This window comes from Odocoileus virginianus, chromosome 26 (genome assembly GCF_023699985.2).
Source record: "Odocoileus virginianus isolate 20LAN1187 ecotype Illinois chromosome 26, Ovbor_1.2, whole genome shotgun sequence".
NCBI lineage: Eukaryota > Metazoa > Chordata > Mammalia > Artiodactyla > Cervidae > Odocoileus > Odocoileus virginianus.
In genome coordinates this window covers 37,348,826-37,374,174 of record NC_069699.1, presented here as the reverse complement: position 1 = coordinate 37,374,174, position 25,349 = coordinate 37,348,826, and the positions used below count along the sequence as shown (strand labels likewise).

Sequence of the window (25,349 nt, the reverse complement as noted above, 5' to 3'; positions counted from 1 at the left end):
TTGTGGGCAGACACTTGACCATCTGAGCCACCAGGGAAAACCAATACAAAGTAAGAAGTTAAAAAAAAAAAAAATGGTGTTCTAGACGCAAAATCTGGGTGACAAAAAACAATTAGTTGGACACAAAGAAAGTGTTCATCACCATGTTACACCTCATCTCCTGGGCATGTTAATTCAAGAGTGCCTGGTAGTAGTAGAGCCACATTTCCTTACAATGTTCACTATCTGGTCCTTAGTATTTAAAGCCTGTTGGTTTCCTCTCAGGATCATGCTCATGTTTGCAGCAGCAATGGTATCCCTTAGAGTTAAAGACAAAGAGAATCTATTTGACCTGCTAATAGGCAAAGACCCTGTGCTTCTCTCAGCTCCAAGACCCAGCAGTAACATGATGAATGCTATGGCTTTTCTCCTGCAAAGCCATGCAAGAAAGAGATTTGGTTACTCGTTTGTCTGCAACTTGGGAGTGCCTGAGCCTATATAGCAACATGGGATATCTCTGTCAAAAAAAGCATGGCCAACCTAAGTAAATCTGCTTAAATCTTTATCTGAGTGCATAACCTATGGCCCCACTTTATAGCCCATGCATAGAACCTATTTCAAACTACATTTCTAGAGCTATGATTCTCAAAATATGATTCTTGAATCAGTGGTATCAGAATCATATGCAGTGCTTGTTAGAAATACACATTCCTAAACTGGTGCAGCCACTATGGAAAATAGTATGGCATGTCCTCACAAAACTAAAAATAGAGTTACCATATGATCCAGCAAATACACTCCTGAGTATATATCTGGACAAAACTACAATTAAAAAAAAAATGCACTGCTATATTCATAGCAGAACTATTTCCAATAGCCAAGACATGGAAGCAACCTAAATGTCCATTGACAGATAAATGGAAAAAAAAGATGGAATATTACTCAGTCATAAAAAGAGAATGAAATAATGCCATTTGCAGCAACATGGATGGACCTAGAGATTATCATGCTAAGTGAATTAAGTTAGAAAGATGAAGACAAATACCATATGATATCACTTATGTATGGAGATTAAAATATGACATAAATGAACATATTCATAAAAAAGAAATGGACTCACAGACATAGAGAATAGACTTGAGGGAGGGATGATGAAGGAGTTTAGGAATAGCAAATGCAAGCTATTACATAAGAACAAGTAAACAACAAGATCCTATTGTATCACACAGGGAACTACATTCAATGTCCTATAATAAACCATTGTGAAAAAGAATATATATGTATATATATATGTGTTTCCATATTCATACATACACACACACATAACAGAAACTAACACATTGTAAATCAACTACATTTAAATAACTCTGAAAACAAAATTAAAAGAATGAAGGCAAAGAAAATATGCACTCCTAAAATCCCAGATGGGACTATTAAGGCCGAGTCTGAGGGTGAGGCAGGGCCAGCCAAATGGTACTCCAGGTTGTGCACTGCACATCTTGCACAGAGGCAGACAATTGTTGAAGGCTGTGGCTTGGAATTTGCATTTCTAACAAATTGTTTGTGTGAATCATGGGTATCTCAGAACTGGAGAATCTCAAGTTGTTAGAATCTCTTGACAAGAAGTCTGGGCATCTGTATTTCCAAGGCACTTCCTAGCCAGTTCTCCTACCAAAATATGAAGTCTTTTTTCTAAACTAAAGATGCTATAGCTCTCTATAAGAAACCAACTCTATAAGAGCTGAAGACAGTAGACATATTGAAGATAGGAAATTCTGGTATCATTGAGACAATCTATTCAGTAGCTATAAATTCACCTTTTAAAATATGCAATAAGTTTTAAAGTCCAATTTTCTATATTTCTATGATATCACAGTTATTTTCATTCTTTCTGTGGTACTGTATCTCAGCATGTATGTTATTCCACCAACATCTTGAAACATTTAGCAAAACTTTTCTGGTTTCATATGGATGCTAACTATTTATAGTATGATTTAAGAAAAAAAAAAAGAAAGTTTTCTTTATCTTATGCTAGATCCTTAGTTCCTTTAGGCAAAAAGACAAATTTAGTTCACTTTCGAATTAGCAAATTAACTCAGATTTTAAAAAACTATTCAAGTATCATGTTTTATATTTAACATAAAAAATAGCTCAATGTAAATGTCATGTCTGGCAATGATCCTATCCTGGAATATTTTACTTGAAACAGAGTGGGAAGGAAGATTCTATGGCTGCCAAAATAGAATTAAACATGTAGAAACAAAAAAAAAGAAACAAAAGCACAACTCACCCTTTCCAGACAACAGGAAAACATGCAAAGTAAGTCAGTGACTGTCCTTCAAGCTGACTACTGAAGTAGGGACATGTAGGTTTATTTATTTATTTTTTGCTTCTTATTTTGTATTGGGGCATAGCTGATTAAAAAACAATGTTGTGATTGTTTCAGGTGAACACTGAAGGGACTCAGCCTTACATATACATGTATCCATGCTCTCCCAAACTCCCCTCCCATCCAGGCTGCCACATAACATTGAGCAGAGTTCTGTGTGCTATACAGTAGGTCCTTGTCGGTTATCCATTTTAAATACAGCAGTGTACACATGTCCATCCCAAACTCCCTAACTATCCCTTATCTCCATCCTTACGCCCCTGACTCTGATAACCACAAGCGCACTCTCTGTGTCCGCTTCTGTTTTTAAGTTCATTTGTTTCCTTCCTTTTTTGATTTCACATTTAAGGGATGTCATACAATATTTCTTCTCCTCTTTACTTCACTCAGTATGAGACACTCTAGGTTCATCCATGTTGCTGCAGATGGCATTATTTCATTATTTTTAATGGCTGAGTAATATTCCATCATATACATGTACCACATTGAAGAAGGGACATGTAGTTTTGACAGCTCTAAGAGCACCTGGCTTACATAAAGCAAAATAAAAATTATGCTATGCTGTGGCCCTATATGCCAAAACTCCAAGTCTGTCAGTCACTAAAGAAAAGAACAGAGGCCCAGCAACTGATATTGATGAATTCAAAGACTGTGATTATCTTTGCGGACAGAACAGCGTTTCATTATCTCCATCAGACAGAACAACTGTTGAATGGAATGTCTAGAATTGAAAGGGAGAAAAGAGCTGTAGCAATTCTAAGGTCAAATTAGTTTAGAAAACCACTGAATGATACAGAGTTAAACAAATTGTTTTACTCTGGGACTTCTCAGAGCCCTTCGGGGCCTTATACCTTTCCAAGTAGCAGACAAAGCACACAGCATTTTCTATATTTTGACACTTTTTACATATCATTTAGTTTCTTATTGGGCTAGCAGTCCCTGGGACACAGGAGAAAATACTGATACTGATGTCAAGAAGTTACAACAAATGTTCAGGCATATACCTGAACTGTGGGAGAAGAATCTAGATGCCACAGAAATGATGAACACAAGGCCAGCAGCCAGCCCCAGTACAAGTCCCTGAGCCTCCCTCCAACGGCGGCTTCAGCTCTGAAAGAAAGATGATGCTTATTAGTAAAGTGCCTTGGGATGATTGGGCAGGAAACACTAAATAAGAGCCAATTATTGCCCTCATTACGGAGTAGATGATCTAATAAACCGTCCCTATTACTTACAAAGTTCAGAGCCCTATTTTTTTTTCTTTAATTGCACTTCAATTTGACCTAAGAGATCTATGCTGAAAAGAACAAACAAAATACTCATAGGAAATACATCCAGAAACCATAATATAAGCTTTCTGATTGGACCCTTCTCTGCTTAAACATTTTCAATGACTGCCAACTGCCTGCAGATAAAATCCAAATTTCTTAGCCTGTTGTACAACTTCCCCAGGTTGTTTCCAACTGATTTCTTTATACCAACAACTCCACCTTTTGGGAGCCATAGCGTTTATGATTAATTAAGATCATGGGCTTTGGCAATGGGCAAACATGGATAAAAGTGAAGGCTCCATTCCATCACATCTTCAGATTAGCTCACTTCTCTAAACCCTTGATTCTCAAAGTGTGGTCCATGGACTGGCAGCATCAGCATCATTTGGCGCTTATGAGGCAGAATCACAGGCCTCACTGCAGAACTTCTGAGTCAGAATCTGCATTTTAAGAATATCATCAGGTGATCCCTATACACACTAAAGTTTGAGAGGCACTACCCTAATTCTCGGCTCCCCCAGTGGCTCTGTGGTAAAGAAAACGCTTGCAACACAGGAGACTCAGGTTTGATCCCTGGGTGGGGAAGAATCCCCTGGAGTAGGAAATGGCAACCCACTCCAGTATTCTTGCCTGGGAAATCCCACTGACAGAGGAGCCTGGTGGGCTACAGTTCATGGGGTCAAAAAGAGTCAGACATAACTGAGCAACTAAACAGTAACAATAAAACCCTAACTCTCATCAGCTTATCTGAAAACTGGGGGTAAGGATAGCAAATAATTGTAAAGTTGGAGACTGCTGTCATTTTCCTCCCCTTTGAATCCAAAGGATTTTATCATCTAAAAACCAAGTATCCCACATCTCTTTCCCTGCATTTTCTTAGGCCAAGTCATTCTCATTTCTGTCCCCTTCTACAGCAATGTCCCTTTACCTCATCACAATGCATCCTCTCTTGGTTCTCTCTTATTTGTTTCCCTATTGCAAACGGAGAGATCTTCTAGGAAAATACAAATGAGATCAGAGCTTCCACGTGGTTTCAACATATAGGCCAGAAGCCTTTACCAGACCTGCCAACCTTGACATCTCATCTTGTCTCATGTTCCTCCTGGCTCCCTCTGCTCCAGAAGTACCGTTTTCTTGTCACTGGAAGGAGTGACATCCTCCTTCCTAGCACAGTACATCTGCAAAAGCTATCCTCCCTCTCTGCAGTGCCCTCCCTCCCATCTTTACCTGGTAAACTTCTCAGTCTTTAAATGTCAGCTCAAATGTCATTAAGACTGAAAGTATTCCCTGACTCTCCACTCCAACAACCAACACACTGCCTGGTCCACTGCCTGCACCCTCTAAGTATGTCTTGAATAAGTAAATGTATGAATTGGGTCTTCCCTGGTGGTCCAGTGGCTAAGATTCTGAGCTCCCAAAGCATGGGGCCCATGTTTGATCCCTGGTCAAAGAACTAAATACTACATGCCACAACTAAGATCTGGCACAGCCAAATAAATATTAAAAAAACAATAAATGTATGAATTGATGAATGGATCATGTGGGTACTGTGATGATCAGATGGATTGATACCTGGAAAACACTTAGCACAGTGCCTGGTAAGCAGCAAGAGCACCGTGCTGGACCAGTTGCTATGTATTCTGAATAGGAGCCTTGCTGAAAACTAGAGTCACATTTGCTGTGCCCAACAACTAGAATCACCTGGGAAACTTTTAAACCTCTCAGTGGCCAGGCTCTGTCTCTGACCAATTAGATTAAAATATCTGGGGGTGGGACTCAGGCACTGGAGGGTTTTAGAGCTTCTGGTGGGTATTCCACAGTGCTGCCATGGTGGAGAAAAACCATCTTACCCTTTTTCATATTGTGACATCCCAGCTTTCTGGAGGAATGCATGCTGGGTGGCAAGAAGAGTCCTCATTTTTCATGGCTTGAGTCCAAGACCTCACTTCTCCCATGGAAAGGAACAGCAGTGAGAATCCATGTAACAGGACGTCCAGCAATTCATTTCCCTTGAGCTCCTTGACAGCAGCCAGATGGTGGACATTCCCCATGTATCACCAAAGCCAAACTGAAAACTTTCTTAGGAAATCCAAGTTGCCTGAAATTACTGTTGGGAGGTGATGGGGTGACACATAAAGATGATTCTGGTCCTTAGGGTTATGTGTTGATTTAACAAAACTCATCATGATTCCATTAAAAACCTGTCATAATTGTTTCAATAAAGATATTGCTTTATAGGAGTAATTAATTTCAACTGCTAAAAAAGTTAAACCTCCTAAGTGTTTATCCAGCTTATAAGAAATAGGTAGGCTGGGAACCACTATTCTGTCTCCTTAACTATTGAGACATTTGAAGCATCAGGAAACCAAACTGTACTTTCATAAGCCTCCTGTTTCTAATGACCAACCTTCTGTGTGTGTGCAAATATAAATTTAAGTTCAGATATATTATGCTATTGTTCTCACTCATTTTGGACTTTCCAAAATGTGATGAAAGCATTGAGGGGTATCCAAAGAAATTTTATGTCTTTTAAGGCTTTAAACACACACACACACACACACACACACAGTGAACCAAAATGCCTTACTCTACCAGACAAAGCAGAATGCATGTCTCCAAAAATCTAAGCACCATTTAAAATTGAAACCTACGAAGGCAGAGCTTATACTAAGCCAACATAAAGGCTACAGAATTATTATAAAAGGTACAGGATTGCTCTCTGGAAATAATATCTCAGTGGGCTAAATTCCCTCTCTTCCTTCTTTTCCATGCTGGTAAATTGCAAAGAAAAAAAAAAGCATGATTCATGAATATAAATTTCTCTTGGCTTTTTAAATCATACACTGGCATATTCCTCCTCAAACTTCAGCCAAACGAGAATACATGGATAATGACAATTTTACAATAAGTGGTTCCAGGATGCAGGCTTTTCATGATTCTCATATGAAAGGCACTATAAAAAGACTATTATTATTGTTATTAGTTCAAGCACCCAGGAAAACCAGAATCAATGATTAGCCATAACAATTAAACTAACAATAATACATCTGGAATAAGCTCCATGGTAATATGTACTTCATGCTTAATAGTTCAAATTAATTCAATCTGATGGCGTTAGACACAAGAGTTAGGAGCTGGAGAGCACCAAAATTTACATTAGCTTCCACTTCTAAAGATATTACGAAAAGCAAAGGAAGGAAATGAGGCTATAAACAGCAGTGGTAAATAGGAAGGACTCATAGATGATACGGTCAGGAATAACTCTCAGCTATGAGGAATTCAGCAATGGAAGAATGAAGGCTGGCCATTTCTGTCCTCACACATTCCTTTAGAGTCAGCAATTGAGAAGCCCATGTAAAGAATGGATCTAAAACCCCAAAATCAAGGCCATTATAAAAAATAAAAAAGCCAAAATCTAGCACCAAACAATGACATTTCCAATTCTGGTCGGGGGGCTGACAGTAAAGGGTTGATCTCCCTTTCTAATACAACAAAGAGCTAGAAGTTGTATCACTCAAGATATCACTCAAGATTGATCTGATGGCTGAAGACATTTTGTCAACACTCCAAAAATTGCATTAGTGACTAGATGATGGATGAAGTGAGTCAATTAGAACTGGATTAGAAATCCAGATATGAAGTCAATTATTTCCAATCTGAGAATAGGAATTTATTTTACTAATGATACGGGATAAGCAGCATCAATTTTCAAAACTTGAAACCCTGTCTCTGCTTGTCCCTAGGGCAAAATGCAAGTAAAAATATCTTTGAAAAGACTGAATTTGAACTTGGGAACATTTTCCCAGATGTCTGAAACTTTGCTTTCAGTAACTTACTTTGTTCCCAGACTTGGATACCTGGTAGGGAGATTCCCGTTAGTTTTCAGTAGAGAAAATGTGGACAAAGAAGTGAGTCGACTATTCCAAGTTCAAACAGCTTTACAGCAAAAAAATCCTACTTTCCTCATTTGAAGTCTGATTCTCTTTCCCTATACCAGCTGAGTCCTTAATAAAAAACATGATGATAATAGCTGACATTTACTGAGTCTTATATTACACAGCACTCTATCCAAGCACCTAAAAGATGGCAATTTATTTCATCTAAAGTGTATGAGATCAGTACTACTATTATTCTCATTTTGTAAAGGAAACAAAGGAGATGCTGGAAGGTTGACCTGCATAGCAAATGGAGTGAGACCTTGAACCCTGCACATCTTGCCCCCTTAATAGTGTCTTGACATTGTTTCAGAATAGAAGTGACTAGATATATAAGGGTTAAGCCTGGCAAGACCAACTCCAAGTTGAGCCTTCTTTACACTAGGCAAACCATCTTCAATATACTTATAATAACTTTATATACGAAATAACATTTTGAAGTTTATTTTCTTCCAGCACAGCAACATCTCTGCATCTCCCCTGGGATTTTCAGCACTATCTGTTGCAGAGCCGGTCTGGGCTAAGCAAGTATTGCCTTACCATTCTTAAATAAAAACCATTATAGAGAATGCAGAAAACAATTTACCTTTCAGTTTTTCCACTTCTATACACATTGAGAAAAATGGATCCTTAAAGTGCTGAAGGAAAGCTCACAATATAATAAAACTTCAGCATCAGAAATGTTCCAGGTCTCTCTGCTCTCTCCCCATATTTAGCAAACTACAATTTAATATAAGGCTCAGCCCTCCAGAGAATCCAGTGTATCAAGCTGCTAATACATTTTTATATATACTTAACTGAGATAAAAAAGAAAGAGATAGAGAAGCCAGGGCAGCTATGTCAAATACATAATTATGATAAGACTAATCCAGCTAACAGCAAAAGAGGCAGATAGTGACTCTACTGCAATGTTGTCGTATAGTTTGTACGGTCAGAGAACTGTATCAATATAAAGTGTGAATGAGGCAGGAGCCCCATTATGGGAAAGCAAAGATAACTTACTATGAGACTCCACAAAATAAAGCTTATCTAGGAGATCAAGGAGCATTTATCCTGTGACTAAATTATCCTGCAAATATATTTTATAAATTGAAACCTGAATCAAATCAGTTGATTATTGAAACAGTATTAAAAAGGAGCACACTGTTGTCTATAACCAAATAGTCAGGGAAAACTTAATTTTGCTTTCCCTAACAGAAAACAAAATTGTGGCAAATATTTTCAATTCTGTAGATAACTTAAAAATTCTCCTTCCAGCTCAAAATTCATGGCTGTGCTATCAACCATGTCGTATTTCTCAGTCTTGACCACAGAAATACCTTGAGATACATATACATTACTGAAATACACTATTTCTCAAACTTGACTTTATCTTCCACTCTAGTAACACGGTCAAAAAAGGACGGTTACTCTGGTCACTTCATTTTTGGCAAATCCATATTAACTCATTTCTTTAAATACTCATTAACATTTCTATTAACGATACTTCTGACCCTCCATACACACCCTTTCAGACAGGTCAAAATGAAATTGTTCTGTTTGCCATTTAAGCTTAACCCTCAAGTCTTTGCAGAGATAAAATATCATAAACCAATGGTTTCTCTTCCAGTTTAAGATGGGAATTCCTTATTCTCTTCTAACTAAACTCTACTTTTTGCTAATTTCATGAAGAATGGAAACCCACATGCCTATTGCACTACAAAATAATGGAAATAAATGAGTAAAGGCAATCTAGTTATAAGAAAAATAGACACCAATATACTTGGTTGCATACTAAACACTATGTCCCTGCCCCTCATTTTTTGTCACAAAGATTTCCAGAATTTCTTTTTCATTTTCTAAACTTCGCTAGAGACAAAATAACAAAGAAATGATCTCAATAGCACAAGCAGAGACTAGATGGCAGTTATCTTTGACCTCAAGCTTAGACATCACGGAGAGGTGAAGACTGTGGCAAATTATCTGTCTGGATTGGCAGTTTCTGCTCACTTCCAGCCATTTTTTGCTGACTAGGAGTTTAGGCTCAATGTTGTAAGATCTTCCAGTTTTTTAATGTAAAGTAAGAAAACCTGCACTTTCTGTGAAAGCTCCTGATTTTTCTCCAGTTTTCTAATGTTGCATAAAACCTTCCATATTTCCAATATATTCTATTCCTATATTCTAATGGAGTAGACATCTGGTTTTCTGTTTGCTTTTTGCCAGTGAGCTGAGATACTGAGACCTCTGAGTTATACCATCCTTCAGCCAGTAGATTTTAACATTTCTCACTACTAACCCCTACTCCAACCACCCATCCTTTCCACCAATCTATGCCCAGTTTAGTTCAGTCGCTCAGTCGTGTCTAACTGTTTGTAATACATGGACTGCAGCACGCCAGACTTCCCTATGCTTCACCATCTCCCAGAGTTTGCTCAAACTCACATCCATCAAGTTGGTGATGCCATCCAACCATCTCATCCTCTGCTGTCCCCTTCTCCTCCTGACTTCAATCTTTCCCAGCATCAGGGTCTTTTCCAAAGAGTCAGCTCTTTGCATCAGGTGGCCAAAGAATTGGAACTTCAGCTTCACCATCAGTTCTTCCAATGAATATTCAGGGTTGATTTACTTCCTTTAAGATTTTACTCCAGAAAATACTTCCACGACTTCCCTGGTGGTCTAGTACTTAAGAATCCACCCGCCAATGCAGGAGACACAGTTTCAGTCCCTGCGATGGGAAGATTCCACAAGCCACAGGGCATGTGTGCCACACAGCTCGTGTGCCACAACTGCCGGGCCCTCACTCTAGAGCCTGTGTTCCACACAAGAGAAGCCACCACAGTGAGAAGCCTGCACACCGCAACAGAGTGGGCACTTCTGGCCACAGCTAGAGAAAGCCCTCGAGCAGCAAGGAAGACCCAGCAAAGCAAAAAGAAAGAAAAAAAAGGATACTTCCTCTACGCAATTCCCCCGAATCATTCTACTCTTCCTTCCTCATGATCAAGCTGTTGATTCCGTCAGCCTTTTTTATACATACACTTTGCGATCCATTTGTAAGCCTTCTAACTCCTTCTCTAATTATACCTAGACTACAAGTCTCTAACACTGAGGATCCTGTCTCCTACCACCTTCACAATCCCTAAGGACTAAGCACAGTATCATACACCCCTCAGACATTACATGCATACTCTAGGTGAATAAACAGTCTATGTGCCTACTCTTGCTGGGCTTTTTACATTCTCAGACCTAATGCACTTTTGAATCAAAATAGTATGTCTAAACCTCTTTAACAAGTGGTGCTGGGAAAACTGGTCAACCACTTGTAAAAGAATGAAACTAGAACACTTTCTAACACCATATACAAAAATAAACTCAAAATGGATTAAAGATCTAAATGTAAGACCAGAAACTATAAAACTCCTAGAGGAGAACATAGGCAAAACACTCTCCGACATAAATCACAGCAGGATCCTCTATGACCCACATCCCAGAATATTAGAAACAAAAGCAAAAATAAACAAATGGGACCTAATGAAACTTAAAAGCTTTTGCACAACAAAGGAAACTACAAGCAAGGTGAAAAGACAGCCCTCAGAATGGGAGAAAATAATAGCAAACGAAGCAACAGACAAAGGATTAATCTCAAAAATATACAAGCAGCCCCTCCAGCTCAACTCCAGAAAAATAAACGACCCAGTCAAAAAATGGGCCAAAGAACTAAACAGATATTTCTTCAAAGAAGACATACAGATGGCTAACAAACACATGAAAAGATGCTCAACATCACTCATTATCAGAGAAATGCAAATCAAAACCAAAATGAGGTACCATTACACGCCAGTCAGGATGGCTGCTATCCAAAAGTCTACAAGCAATAAATGCTGGAAAGGGTGTGGAGAAAAGGGAACCCTCTTACAGTGTTGGTGGGAATGCAAACTAGTACAGCCACTATGGAAAACAGTGTGGAGATTTCTTAAAAAACTGGAAATAGAACTGCCATATGACCCAGCAATCCCACTTCTGGGCATACACACCGAGGAAACTAGATCTGAAAGAGACACATGCACCCCAATGTTCATCGCAGCACTGTTTATAATAGCCAGGACATGGAAGCAACCCAGATGCCCATCAGCAGACGAATGGATGAGGAAGCTGTGGTACACATACACCATGGAATATTACTCGGCCATTAAAAAGAATTCATTTGAATCAGTTCTGATGAGATGTATGAAACTGGAGCCCATTATACAGAGTGAAGTAAGCCAGAAAGATAAAGACCATTACAGTATACTAACACATATATATGGAATTTAGAAAGATGGTAATGATAACCCTATACGCAAAACAGAAAAAGAGACACAGATGTACAGAACAGACTTTTGGACTCTGTGGGAGAAGGCAAGGGTGGAATGTTTCAAGAGAACAGCATCAAAACATGTATGTTATCTACAGTGAAACAGATCACCAGCCCAGGTTGGATGCATGAGACAAGTGCTTGGGCCTGGTGCACTGGGAAGACCCAGAGGGAGCGGGTAGAGAGGGAGGTGGGAGGGGGAATCGGGATGGGGAATACATGTAAATCCATGGCTAATTCAAGTCAATGTATGACAAAAACCACTATAATATTGTAAAGTAATTAGCCTCCAACTAATAAAAATAAATGAAAATAAATAAATAAATAAACAAATTCAGTGGGATTCGTAAAAAAAAAAAATAGTATGTCTAAGTTAACTCTCCATAGTTAAGGCAATCTTGAGGATTCAAATGCTAAGCTGTACAGGTAAGGCAAAACAGTTTATCTGGGCAATGAGAGAAGACATCTGTTGATCTGAATCATCAAGGCAACTGTCCCAGTCCTGCAAATGTTCAGGGTTGGAAGTTAGTTTGAAGATGTAAGCATGGAGGGAAAACAGATGATACAAGTGTCATCTCTTTCATGTCCTGGACTTGTGACAGATATCATTAATTGATCACAGCATTCTTTTCTACTGAGTCTAAATCCAACTTTAGAAACATTTTTAATAGCATTTGAGATGGATCGGGCTTCTCTGGTGGTTCAGACAGGCAAGAATCCACCTCCAATGAGGGAGACCTGGGTTTGATCCCTGGGTTGGGAAGATCCCCTGGAGAAGGAAGTGGCAACCCACTCCAGTATTCTTGTCTGGAGAATCCCCACAGAGAGAGGAGTCTGGCGGGCTACAGTCCTTCGACTGTAGCCTTGGGGTCAGGAAGAGTCAGGCATGACTGAGTGACTAAGCAGCAGCAATAAGGAAAACTAAGATACTAAGTTTTCTTTGGGCATGATCCAGCCCTGGTAGAGGGACCTGGGAGGCTCCTCTTGATAGTGTCATACAATGTGAACTCAACATGAAGGAAAATGAAAAGCATCATGACTCTTTAACAACAAACAATTATTCTCATTCTTACTGGAGTCTATGAAACAAGTGGTTAATAGCATGGGCTCTGAAGTCAAACGCTGCCGCTGCTGCTAAGTCACATCAGTTGTGTCCGACTCTGTGCGACCCCATAGACAGCAGCCCACCAGGCTCCCGTCCCCGGCATTCTCCAGGTAAGAATACTGGAGAGGGTTGCCATTTCCTTCTCCAGTGCATGAAAGTGAAAAGTGAAAGTGAAGTCGCTCAGTCCTGTCCGACTCTTCGCAACCGCATAGACTGTAGCCTACCAGGCTCCTCCATCCATGGGATTTCCCAGGAAAGAGTACTGGAGTGGGTTGCCATTGCCTTCTCTGGAAGTCAAACTATGAAGGTTCAAATCCTGGGTTTCCACCTAAGAGGAATGCTATGAAACTTTCTTATGCCTCATTTCCTGCATCCATAAACTGGTCAGGAAGATCCCCTAGAGGAGGGCATGGCAACCCACTCCAGTATTCTTGCTGGAGAATCCCCATGGACAGAGGAGCCTGGTGGGCTACAGTCCACGGCATCGCAGAGTCAGATAGGACTAAGCAACTAAGAACTAGATGGATCTTGTCTAAAAATAGAGTTGGTATGAGAGTGGGAAACACTATCAAATGGATCAGATACATATCAACTTTACAGGTCAAAAAAGAAAACATAGTATGTAACATCTGCTGCCTCTCCACTTCTCTATATTTTAGAAGCTGGATGATTTAGAATGGGGAAAGTTAGGTATCTAAAGTTGAAGAGTTAAGAAAGAACTAAAGCAGAAAAAAAAATTCTACTTTAATAGCTATGCCAGATTTATCACAACGGTTAAGCTTTAATCCTGTATAAAAGATTTACTCTGTGATGAAGCTGCTTTTGTTATGCCTTATAAAACATACTGAAATATATGCAAGGTAAATAACTTCACAGGGATTGCTAGTATAAATAAATAAATAGCTATATTTATTTATATTTATATTCAATGATATTTTGTTCCTCAAACATTGAACCAAAACCACATTAAACAACTTAGACACAAAATGACCACCATCAAGATTTAAGATAAGAAGACTTCCCTGGCAAAGACCTGGTGAAGCCAAATAAAGTGACTAAATAAATAAATATTTTTTTTTAAAAAAAACCTAAGGGTAGTCATTTCTTTAAAAAAAAAAAAGAAAAGAATTAGGATGAGGGACTTCCCTGACTGCTCAGTGGTTAAGATTCTGTGCTTCCATGGCAGAGGGCTCATTTCAGTCCCTGGTTGAGGAACTATGCCTTGTGGCAATGAAAAAAAAAAAAAAAGAATTATCATGAAAAGTCAATTATCTTTAATATAAGCAAATTTATAAGTATTTATTGAGACAAATGATCCCTTAATACCAGAAAAAATAAATGTGGATGGGTTGATTAAACCTACTAAGAGACCAAAAGTTACTTTTCAGAGGCTCTGTGCCTTTTAAGGCAAAACCAGAGACAATAACACACCAGTAAAAGATAAATTAAGGTGCAAGTAAACGACTGAGAAGCACAGTAGATGTCTACAAGTTCTGCTTGGCACAGCATGCATTCCTCGTCATGCCAGAGTCAGCATCCTGACTTCCCTCCGGGGAAACCCTTCTTTCCAACTCTCTGGCCAGATGGTGTGGATGGAGCTAACTTCATGCCCCGCCATCAAGAGTGCACAAGTGACCAATCAGTGTTTTCCATTTGAAGGATGAATAATACAAGGCCCATTCATTAATTCAAGCCAGTCCAATTCTACTCAGTCCTGAAATCTGGCCTGGAACTACTAAGAAAGAGAACTTTAAATAAAAATCCTGCTAGGTTGCTCAGCTGCTAAGGTACACTTTGAGCTTCTGGTGATCATCTAACTCCCACAAAAAGAGACCTTACCTCTGCACCAGTCTGATGGAAGCAGAACTAAAAGATGAGAAAACTAGATCTCTGATGCTATCTTTGAGCAGCTAAATCCAGGCATTCCTGAAGGTGAAATAGCTCTTAACTTTTCAGATAGGTAAGACAAAATCCCATTACTTTCATTAAGTCACAGGTAGAGCTGAGTTTCTGTGACTTGCAAATAAGAATCAGTAGTAAATGCAAACAGTTTATAATTTATTTTATTATCAGGTATTGAAGCTTTTGCATCACTGTATTTGAAAACTTACATTCCAATACTGATGGACTATTACCTCATGCAGTGACCCTGGTAAATTCTCATTTCCTCCCAGTGCCTTTGTTTTCTCATTTGTAAATTAGAAATTTTAAAAATGGTAGTCCACAGAGAAGATATACAAATGACCAATAAGCACATAAAAAGATGTTCAACAACATTAGTTAATCAGTTCAGTTCAGTTCAATTCAGTCACTCAATCATGTCCAACTCTTGGCGACCCCATGGACTGCAGCATGCCAGGCCTCCCTGTCCATCACCAACTCCCAGAGTTTACTCAAACTCACGCCCATTGAGTCAGTGATGCCATCCAACCATCTCATCCTCTGTTGGCCCTTTCTCCTCCTGCCTTCAATCTTTCCCAGGATCAGGGTCTTTTCAAATGAGTCAGCTCTTCCCATCAGGTGGCCGAAGTATTTAGGAATTTCAGCTTCAACATCAGTCTTCCAATGAACATTCAGGACTGATTTCCTTTAGGATGGACTGGTTGGATCTCCTTGCAGTCCAAAGGACTCTCAAGAGTCTTCTCCAACACCACAGTTGAAAAGCATCAATTCTTCAGCGCTCAGCCTTCTTTATAGTCCAACTCTCACATCCATACATGACTACTGGAAAAAACATAGCCTTGACTAGATGGACCGTGGTTGGCAAAGTAATGTCTCTTTTTTTAAATGTGCTGTCTAGGTTGGTCACAGCTTTCCTTCCAGGGAGTGAGTGTCTTTTAATTTCATGGCTGCAGTCACCATCTGCAGTGATTCTGGAGCCTAAAAAAACAAGGTCTGCCACTGCTTCCACTGTTTGTCCATTTGCCATGAAGTGGTGGGACCAGATGCCATGATCTTTGTTTTCTGAACGTTTAGCTTTAAACCAACTTTTTCACTCTCTTGTTTCACTTTCATCAGGAGGCTATTTAGTTCTTCTTCGCTTTCTGCCATAAGGGTGGTGTCATCTGCATATCTGAGGTTATTGATATTTCTCCCAGCAATCTTGATTCCAGCTTGTGCTACATTCAGCCCAGCATTTCTCATGATGTACTCTGCATATAAGTTAAATAAGCATGGTGACAATATACCGCCTTGACGTACTCCTTTTCCTATTTGGAACCAGTCTGTTGTTCCATGTTCAGTTCTAAGGTCTGAAAGGTCTACAAGACCCTGATACTGGGAAAGATTGAAGGCAGGAGGAGAAGGGGACAACGGAGGATGCAATTGTTGGATGGCATTACCAACTCAATGGACATGAGTTTGAATAAACTCCAGGAGTTGGCGATGGACAGGGAGGCCTGGCGTGCTACAGTCTATGGGGTCACATAGAGTCCATTTCCAGTCAATAGGGAAATGCAAATCTACTCTACAATGAGAAACTACTTCACACCTGCTTGTATGGTTATAATCAAAAGGATACACAATAACAAGTGTTTCCTAAGATGTGGAGAAATTTGAAACCTGATATACTGTTAATGGGAAGGAAAATGGTGCTGGAAAACAGTCTGGTAATTCCTTAGAAGTTAAACATAGAGTCATCATATAACCTAGCAATTCAACTCCAGAGGAAAAAATATGTATAAGTGCACACAAAAATTTGTATATAAATGTTCATAGCAGCATTATTCACAATAGCCAAAATGTAAAAACAACCTAAATGTCCATCTACTTATGAAAAGGTAGACAAAAGGTAGTGTAACCATGAAATGGGACATCATTCAGTAATAAAAGAAATGAAGTACTGATACATTCTACAACATGGATGAACCTTGAAAACATTATGCTAAGTGAAAGAAGTCCATCACAGAAGACCACATACTGTCTGATGGCATTTATATGAAACATCCAGAAGAGGCAAATCCATAGAGAGAAGCCTTGAGAAGGGCTGAGGCAGCAGGAAGGTGGATGGCAGATCCAGGGCCCTTCTCACGGTGCTCTTGTTTATTCCTTGGATTGTGCGCAACCTGTCTTACCCACAGATGTGTCATGTCCTATAACACAATTGTACATACATGTGTCCATTAGTAAAATTGATGTCCTCCTGCCCCGCCAGAAAAAGAGAAAGAGAGAGAAAGAGCTATGCAGTAGCACAGGCAGTTTCCCATGGGGTCTGAGCTTCGCCAGTCCCCCCACCAGGAGACCAGTGAAGGAGGGCAACATCTGTTCTTCTGTAGGTTTGTGCCACTGAAAGGCTGCAATCAAAAATGTCGATAAACTGGGGAAGAGATACTTAGGGTGTTTGGGATGAACATGTACACATTGCTATATTTTAAATGGATAACCAACAAGGACCTACTGTATAGCACAAGGAACTCTGCTCAATGTTACATGGCAGCCTGGATAGGAAAGGAGTTTAGGGGAGAATGGATACATGTATCTGTGTGGCTGAGTCCCTTTGCTGTCTACCTGAAACTATCACAACATTGTTAATCAGCTATATTCCAATACAAAATAAAAAGGTGTTGTTTTTTTTTAATACTGATAAGTTGGAGGAAATGCAATAGACTTGGTGAAGTGTGCTACACAGGTGATGGAGAAATATAGAGAAGGACACTGCAGCCCATATTAAAAATGGGTTTGACAAGAAATATTCCTCACCTGACACTGTGTCCTGGGGAGGAAGTTAAGTAGCTACATGACACGTAAAACCAAACACTTCATTTACTTCTACCTGAGCCAAGAGGCCATTATTCTGTTCAAATCTGTTAAAAGAATGGACTGTACCACACACCTGGTGATTCTTCCAAACATAAGAATTGAAGCCTAAACTCCAAACACTGAACACTGAAACCTTCAGTCTTGCCTAAGGTGACAGCTAGATCTTTGACCTTCTTCTGTGTTGCTTTATACAGGGTATTCTCTGCACTAATTTTTTGTGGCTACAAAAAACACAATAAATTATGTTTGTACTTACTTTTCATTCCACACCTTTCTGCCTCATGTGTTTTCTCTTCAAAACTCATTTCTTTCAATAACAAATCTGCTCAAGAAGTGAAAAAAGGATGGAGGGAGAATAGTTTAGTGGTTTCTAGGAGCTAGAAGGAGCAGAGAATGGGTGGTGACCAACAATGTGTACAGGGTTACTTTTTGGGGTGATGAAAATTTTCTGGAATTAGAAAGTGGTGATGGCTGCAAACAACTTGGTGAATATACTAAAAACAGCAAGCTGTATACTTTAAAAGAGTTAATGCTATGGTGCAGGAATTTTATCTCAATTTTAAAAATTTAATGAAAAAAATGGTAGCCTTTTCTGACTTTCACCATGGTCAGTACAAGAAATCCATGATGATAATTATAAAAATGACCACTCTTGGGAAAAGCTGAGGAAAAAAAAGCCATATAAATGTAAAGACCTACTGTTTTTAAAGCTTCAGCAAGTGTTTAAAGAGTGGGCAAACCAAATTACCAAATAGATTTTCTCAGGTCACTTGGACTCCTTTGTATCAAGAAATGGTCAACAGATATCTAGCAGGCTCACATAAAAGCTGTTTGGAGACCTCTTGAGGTTAATAGCAAGCAACATATTGCCACTGCTTCAGCCTGGCCAGGAATATTATTTATGCCACCCTTTCACAGCTGTATTGCTCTCCCATTAAACATTCAGAGTTTTCTTGTTAATAAATTGCATTACGATCTGGATGCATTGTCTGGATCAACTGCATTGTCCAAAATGCTCCCCCATTATTACAGAAAATGCAGAACATAATTAGCATTCCTGTTTGCATGAGCCACAACTTCCAAAAATGGTGCCATATTATGAAGCCTTAATTAATAAACAAGAGTTGGGCCATGACCAGTTGCACTTATCTGAATTTTATATTGTGAAGAAAGGCCACTGTTCAAATTCCATTTACAAATATCTAAATCTGGGCTAGCCTACATGAAGACAATCTAAACAGTAAGCTTGCAGATTCTATGCTGCTAATAGCATTGTGCTGGTACACCAACAATAGCAAACTATTAACTGCTGGGACATAAACCATCCTGAGAAGTGCTCAGGGTGGGATGACGATAACATTGTATTTCAGCTGTACTGTACAGTGCAATTCTTCTATTTGTTCATATGCGTTTCCCATTTAATGGATGAAGGAACCACAGTGGCTTTTCATATCACCGTGAAGCCCTAAATGTGACAAAAGGGAAAAAAATGTGAGCTGGAAAAAAAAAAATCTAAGTATGTGGTGGTGCCAGTAGGAGCAGGGGTACATCATGATGGAGTGTAAGTACACAGTTTCTCTCTGCATCTGCAGCTGCTTGTTATTGATTTTCCCCTAACCTAACCCCAAAGGAGAGTCATTTATGTTAAGTCATGAGCATTGAACTAATATTTGGGACCATAATATTGAGTAGTCCAGTTTATGAGCCTCAACTAAAGGAGTATTTGCATTAAACTGTACTCCCCTATTAAAATCTATCAATTCTACCATCTGGAGAATTAGATGGCACCTGTTACGCTCAGCTGCAAGTTCTCTGCGCACTGAGATGACCACAGTCAGAGGGCAGCAAGGAGCCAGACCCAGAGCAGAGAGGAGAGGGACGGGGAGAGCACGGAACGTGTGCCGAAAAGCAGATCGCATTAAATCTGAAGAGTCCTAAGCCTATTGCAAATACAGAGCTGTGTGAACATGATAATTCTTTCAACAAAGTCCGTAATGTGGCTTCCCGCGGCGCTGCGAAAACCGGGTGGTGAGACGGTGTTACAGTTCAGCGAAGAGAGACCGGCCCGGTGACAGACTGTGGAGTCCACAGGAAGCCTGGGAAAAGGTCCCTGCCTCTGCACAATCAGCTAGAGCTCATGGAGCCCGAGCCTGGGGGCTTTCAGCAGCCTGAACGAGCTGTCTTAGATCACTGCCCTTTCCATCAGCTCCAGGGCACCAGGCAATGGCTCAGAGTCCTATCAGTCTTGGCAGGACTTGTTCGCCGTGACCTCAAAGATGGCATTTGTATCAGTAATAGGCTGAGAGAAGCCACTGTCATGCATGTGAAGAACTCTCCCTGAGACACTGGTTTAAGTCCTAGGTCTCTACCACCTAGCCATGTCATCCCGGAAAAACCAATTTGCTCATCTTTCAATCAGAGGGTGGAGTCAGATAATATATATCTGTGAAGTGAATGAATAAGGGAATAAAATCCCAAACTGAGTTTTTCCACCTCAGTACCACTGATATTTAGGGTCAGATCATTGTTTGTTGTGGAGTCTGAATAGGGGAAAAGAATATTCCCTTCTACTATTCTTGGTTCTGCCGCTGGTCTAGGAAATAAACTGACATAAAACACACTAACAGCAGAGAAAAAAAAACTATTTTAATTTCATATATACCTACAGGAGCCCCGCAAAGGTGTAAGACTCAAAAGGCCAGGTGGAAGCCATAAACATGATGAAAAGAAAGCCCTCAGAATAGGAGAAAATATTTGCAAATGAAGCAACTGACAAAGAAATAATCTCAAAAATATATAAATAGCTCATACAGCTCAAAATAAAAAAAATAATAATAATTAACAACCCAATCAAAAAATGGGCAAAAGACTTAAGAAGACATTTCTCCAAAGAAGACATACAGATGGCCAAGAGGCACGTGAAAAGATGCCCAACATTACTACTCTTTACAACCCCATGGACTGTACAAGAGTGCAAGAGGGTCTCCTTTTCTCCACACCCTCTCCAGCATTTATTGTTTGTCAATTTTTAAATTATGGTAATTGTGACCACTGTTGGTGGGAAGGTTAAATTGATACAGCTCCTATGGAGAACAGTATGGAGGTTCCAGAAAAAAACTAAAGCTGGAACTACCATATGACCCAGCAATCCCATTCCTAAGCATATATCCACAGAAAACCATAGTTCAAAAAGACACACAACCCAAAGTTCCCTGCACCACTATTTAAATAGTCAGGACATGTGAGCATCATAAATGTCTATTAATGGAGGAATGGATAAAGAAGATGTGTTAATATATATACAAAGGAATATTATTGATCCAGAAAAAAGGAACAAAATTGGCTCATCTTTAGAGATGTGGATGAACCTGGAGACTGTTGTACAGAGAGAACTAAGTCAGAAAGAGAAAAACAAATATAAGTGGAACACATATAAGTGGAAATTAGAAAAATGGTATATATGACACATACAACTAACTAACATAACTGGAAATTAGAAAAATGGTATAGATGATCTTATTGACAAAACAGAAATAGAGACAAAGGTGTAAAGAACAAATATGGATACCTAGGGGGAGAGGGCAGGGGGGTGGGTTATACTGGGAGACTGGGATTGACATATATACAGTACTATGGGTGAAATAGATAACTGATGAGAACCTACTGTATAGCTCAGGGAACTCGACTGAGTGCTCTATGGGGACCTAAATGGGAAGGAAATCCAAAAAAGAGGAGATATATACGGGCTTCCCCAGTGTCTCAGCAGTAAGCATCTACTTGTAATGCAGGATACGTGGGTCTGATCCCTGGGTCAAGAAGACCCCCTGGAGAAGGGAAATGGCAACCCATTCAAGTATTCTTGCCTGGAAATTTCCATAGATAGAGGAGCCTGACGGGCTACAGTCCATAGGGTTACAAAAGAGTTGTATACAATTTTACAACTAAACAACAATATAGCCGATTCACTTTGCTATGCAGAAGAAACTATCACAACACTGTAAAGCAACTACACTCCAATAAAAATTAATTCTTAAAGAAAAAGCCAGATGATCAAGGCTTATCTGCATGGGGTTGGTTCCAGGACCCCTGCCTATACCAACACCTGCAGATGCTCAAGTCCCTTATAGTTGGCCCTCCATATTGGTGGATGCAGAACCCGTGGATACAGAGGGCCAGGGAGCTAAGGAAAGGAAAGGGGTCTGGGACCTTGAAAAAGGAAAGCAATCATGAGAAAATGAGAGGAGGAGATGTTTGGTGAACAAAGGTGGGGGGTAGTGCTCAGTCGTGTTCTGTCCAACTCTTTTTGACCCCATGGACTGTAGCCTGCCAGGTTCCTCTGTCCATGGGATTTCCCAGGCAAGAATACTGGAACAGGTTGCCATTTCTTGCTCCAGGGGATTAATGCCTCTCTTTGCATTGGCAGGCGGATTCCTTACAACTGCTCCACCTGGGAAGCTGGAACAAAGGTACAGGTCCCTTTCCAATTCCCTTTACAAAAGCAAAACTTCTACTGTTTTCAGAACTTCTCCTGTGTTTGCATTTTCTTGAAATAGTTGTATAGAAATAATCTTTATTCATGAGTGGCACATTTGACATATTCTGCTATCCTTCAGGTATTTTCAGCATCCCTGCCTCCACAAACTAGATGGCAGTAACATACCCTCTCTCAGTTATGACAACAAAATAAGTCTCCAGACATTGCCAAATGTCTCTCAGGGACAAAACTGCTTCTGGTTGAGCATCACCTCTAACTAACAAATTTAGGTTCCAGAAGATAAATTCAAGCACCATGAAAATACAATAACCTCTAACTTGTAAGAAAACTTACACTGACATCTTCAACATCACTGGTAGTTCATAGTGACAAAATTTTTATTGAGCACTTATTATGCACCAAGTAGAAAGATGAATGGGAAGATACTGCCTCTGCCCCTGAGGACGTCATAGACTCAGTGAAAGTGGCATTTTTACAGTGCTCCATCTCAGAGAAGGGCAATGCTCAGCTAGTCATCCTTCCAAGAAACACGAGAATATCCTTCTATGTGACTAGACAGGGGAAGAAGTCAGAGCATACCTCTTTGCTGTTAAAAGATCAGCCTGTATATCAGAGTTGCTGTCATTTGCTAAGGTGACTGTTTGGTCATTTCGACTCATTTTAGATGGTTGCTGCAGTTTGTTCTTTGGTACATGGGGGAGCCTCAGACTGAGTTATCTCAGGAGGTTGTTTAGCTGAGCATAAGCCAAGACAGAGAGCTAGGGGATGAGACTGCCACTTACTTGCTGTGTGACCCTTGGCAATGCATTAACCCCTCCAATCCTCAAGTCCTTTCCTATGAAAGGGAGATAACCACTATAAAGTGGCTAGCACAACGCCTGCCACAAAGCAAAACTTGGGCAAACAAGAGCTGTTATCACTGCTGTGGGTATTGTGACTTCTTTATTTTATGATGGACAGATTGTCCTTCTTTTGTGTGCTAAAATACACATAACATAGAATTTACCATGTTAAGCCTTTGAAGTGCAGTGCAGCTCTATTTAAGTACATTCACACCACCGCACAAACATCACCACCATCCATCTCAGAATATTTTCCATCTTCCCAAACTGAAACTCAGCCTTCCTCTCTTCCCCCGAGAGTGTTTGCTTAAACAAGATCTTATCCAGAAAACCACCTTTGAGGAAATGAAGTCCAGGCTTTTGTTTGACAAAGCCTCTCTCTTTCACTAACCTGTAGTCAAGTTCCTCTAATCCCTCTAGGTCCTGACCTTGTCTGGGTCTCCTGGCTCCACTGTAGCAAGAATGTTGCTGATCAGTTTAGCAAAAAACCAAAAAGACAAAAACAAAAACAAAAAACCCACTCTATACCTAATCGCCCTCAATATCTGATCAAATTCCCACCCCCCACTCTTGGTATTAGATCACTTTGGCTGAATCCATCCATCAGTTTCCCCTTAAAAAGTTCCCATTCACTAACCCCTATTCTGCCCCTTGACTCTGAATCCTCACTTGTTCATGTTTCATTTGGAATTGAACCCAGTTCTATACTGAGATTTCTTTCCCCCTATTGCAATAGCTCCAGAACAAAAATGGTTTTTACTTTTTTAGCTACTATCAGGCTCTAGTTGTAACACACACGAAACTGAAGGCAAATCCCACAGTCCCCTGGAAACCAAACAGAAACAGCATTTATATTGGCCATTGGGGTTTATGTTGATGAGCTTAGTATCTGTCACCCATCTCCCATCAGTAACATGTAAGTGATTCATCTATCTTCAGGCAATAAACAGGGGATTCAAAACTTGAGCACAAAGGTCCCTGCCCATCGTACTTACCATCACAAAAGCACACACTGGGGAGAATGCTCCGAATCTATTCTACCCCAACCTTGAGTCACTGGAAGGGAGTGCAAACCTGAGGTCATACTTCATTTCCCAAGTACATTCCGACATTAGGAATAAACTTCAAAAAATGGAAATGGAACCACACACCACTACCTCTCACCTGTCGGGTGTTTAATAACTGAGATATAGAGGAGGAAAAATCAGAGAATAAAAAGGCCTGGAGGCAAGCCCACCGATGGGCTGTTGCCCTCCAGTGTCACCTAGTCAGTATGAAGAGTCTGGGCTCACTAGCCCAGGGAGACTCTCAACTGTGTCTAGTTTCACTTATTCATAGAATATGGTATGCACAGGTCTAGCATCCAGCACTTGCATCCAGAGTTCCTCCTTGTGAAACTATGAACAAGTCCACTTGGCAACCGTGTGCAAAGAGGCTATACCCCACCTCACTTGAAGATGGTGGCAATGTGCCATGTGCTGAGACTCTGAGTCTGGCACAGGAACACTCCACTCCCTCCCCGACCGCTGCCGGGGTCCCTGTGAAGAGCCCCGCTCGTGGGCCTGTCAGGGAGCCTGTGCTCTATGGTGGGAGCTCACATCTCTCCATTCTTTGATAAATGAATAAAGATGTTATTGCTTCTGAACAACAATAACAAAAGCACTCACTGGACTCCCCACCTCAGTTAAGAATGGAGCATCTAATCAATTATTGGGGCCCAGGATAAGTGTCCCCAAAATGTGACTCAATGGTATATTATTTTGAATTAAAGCTCCTTAAGAAACAGCTAATGCAACAGGGACACTCTGACCTCCTGTGTGTCTCCCTGAAAATGGGAAACAAATCTCCCCTGTGAAAGGTGCATCCCCTGGATCTGGACGTAGAAGGAAGGACAGACACCCTTATCTCCAGAGACAGGGAATTCAGGCCAAGAAGCCTGGATGACAAAACCTGTTACCCCTTTAACTGACTGCCCCAAGGTCAAACTCGGTTCAGATCTTCAATAATTGAGCACCCAAAATCCACGTTTCTTTGTCCTAGCAATACCTCAGAAATTTACTGTTTCTTTGTCTAAAAGGTATAAAAGCTACCTGGTCTGGCCACGTCTTAAGTCCCATAAGATCTTGATATACATGAATTAAAATGTGTTTCTTTTTCTCCTGATTATCCGTCTTGTGACAATTTTATTGTTAATCTGGTCACAAGAACTCAACAGTGGCAGATGGAGAAAATTTCCCCTCCTGGA

General features: G+C 40.2%; 1 protein-coding gene across 15 annotated transcripts in view; it reads right to left on the bottom strand.

Annotated features, from left to right (window-relative positions):
* FHIT (fragile histidine triad diadenosine triphosphatase) overlaps positions 1-25,349 on the bottom strand; it is a 1,472,927-nt gene that overhangs the window by 945,703 nt on the left and 501,875 nt on the right. Inside the window, exon 1 of one of the 15 annotated variants that reach the window (XM_070455779.1) lies at positions 3,373-3,445. The exons of the other annotated variants lie outside the window; for them this stretch is intronic. The gene's annotated coding sequence lies outside the window, so the exon portion shown is untranslated. Of the gene's footprint in view, positions 1-3,372; positions 3,446-25,349 lie in introns of those variants that run through there. 15 annotated transcript variants of the gene reach the window in all.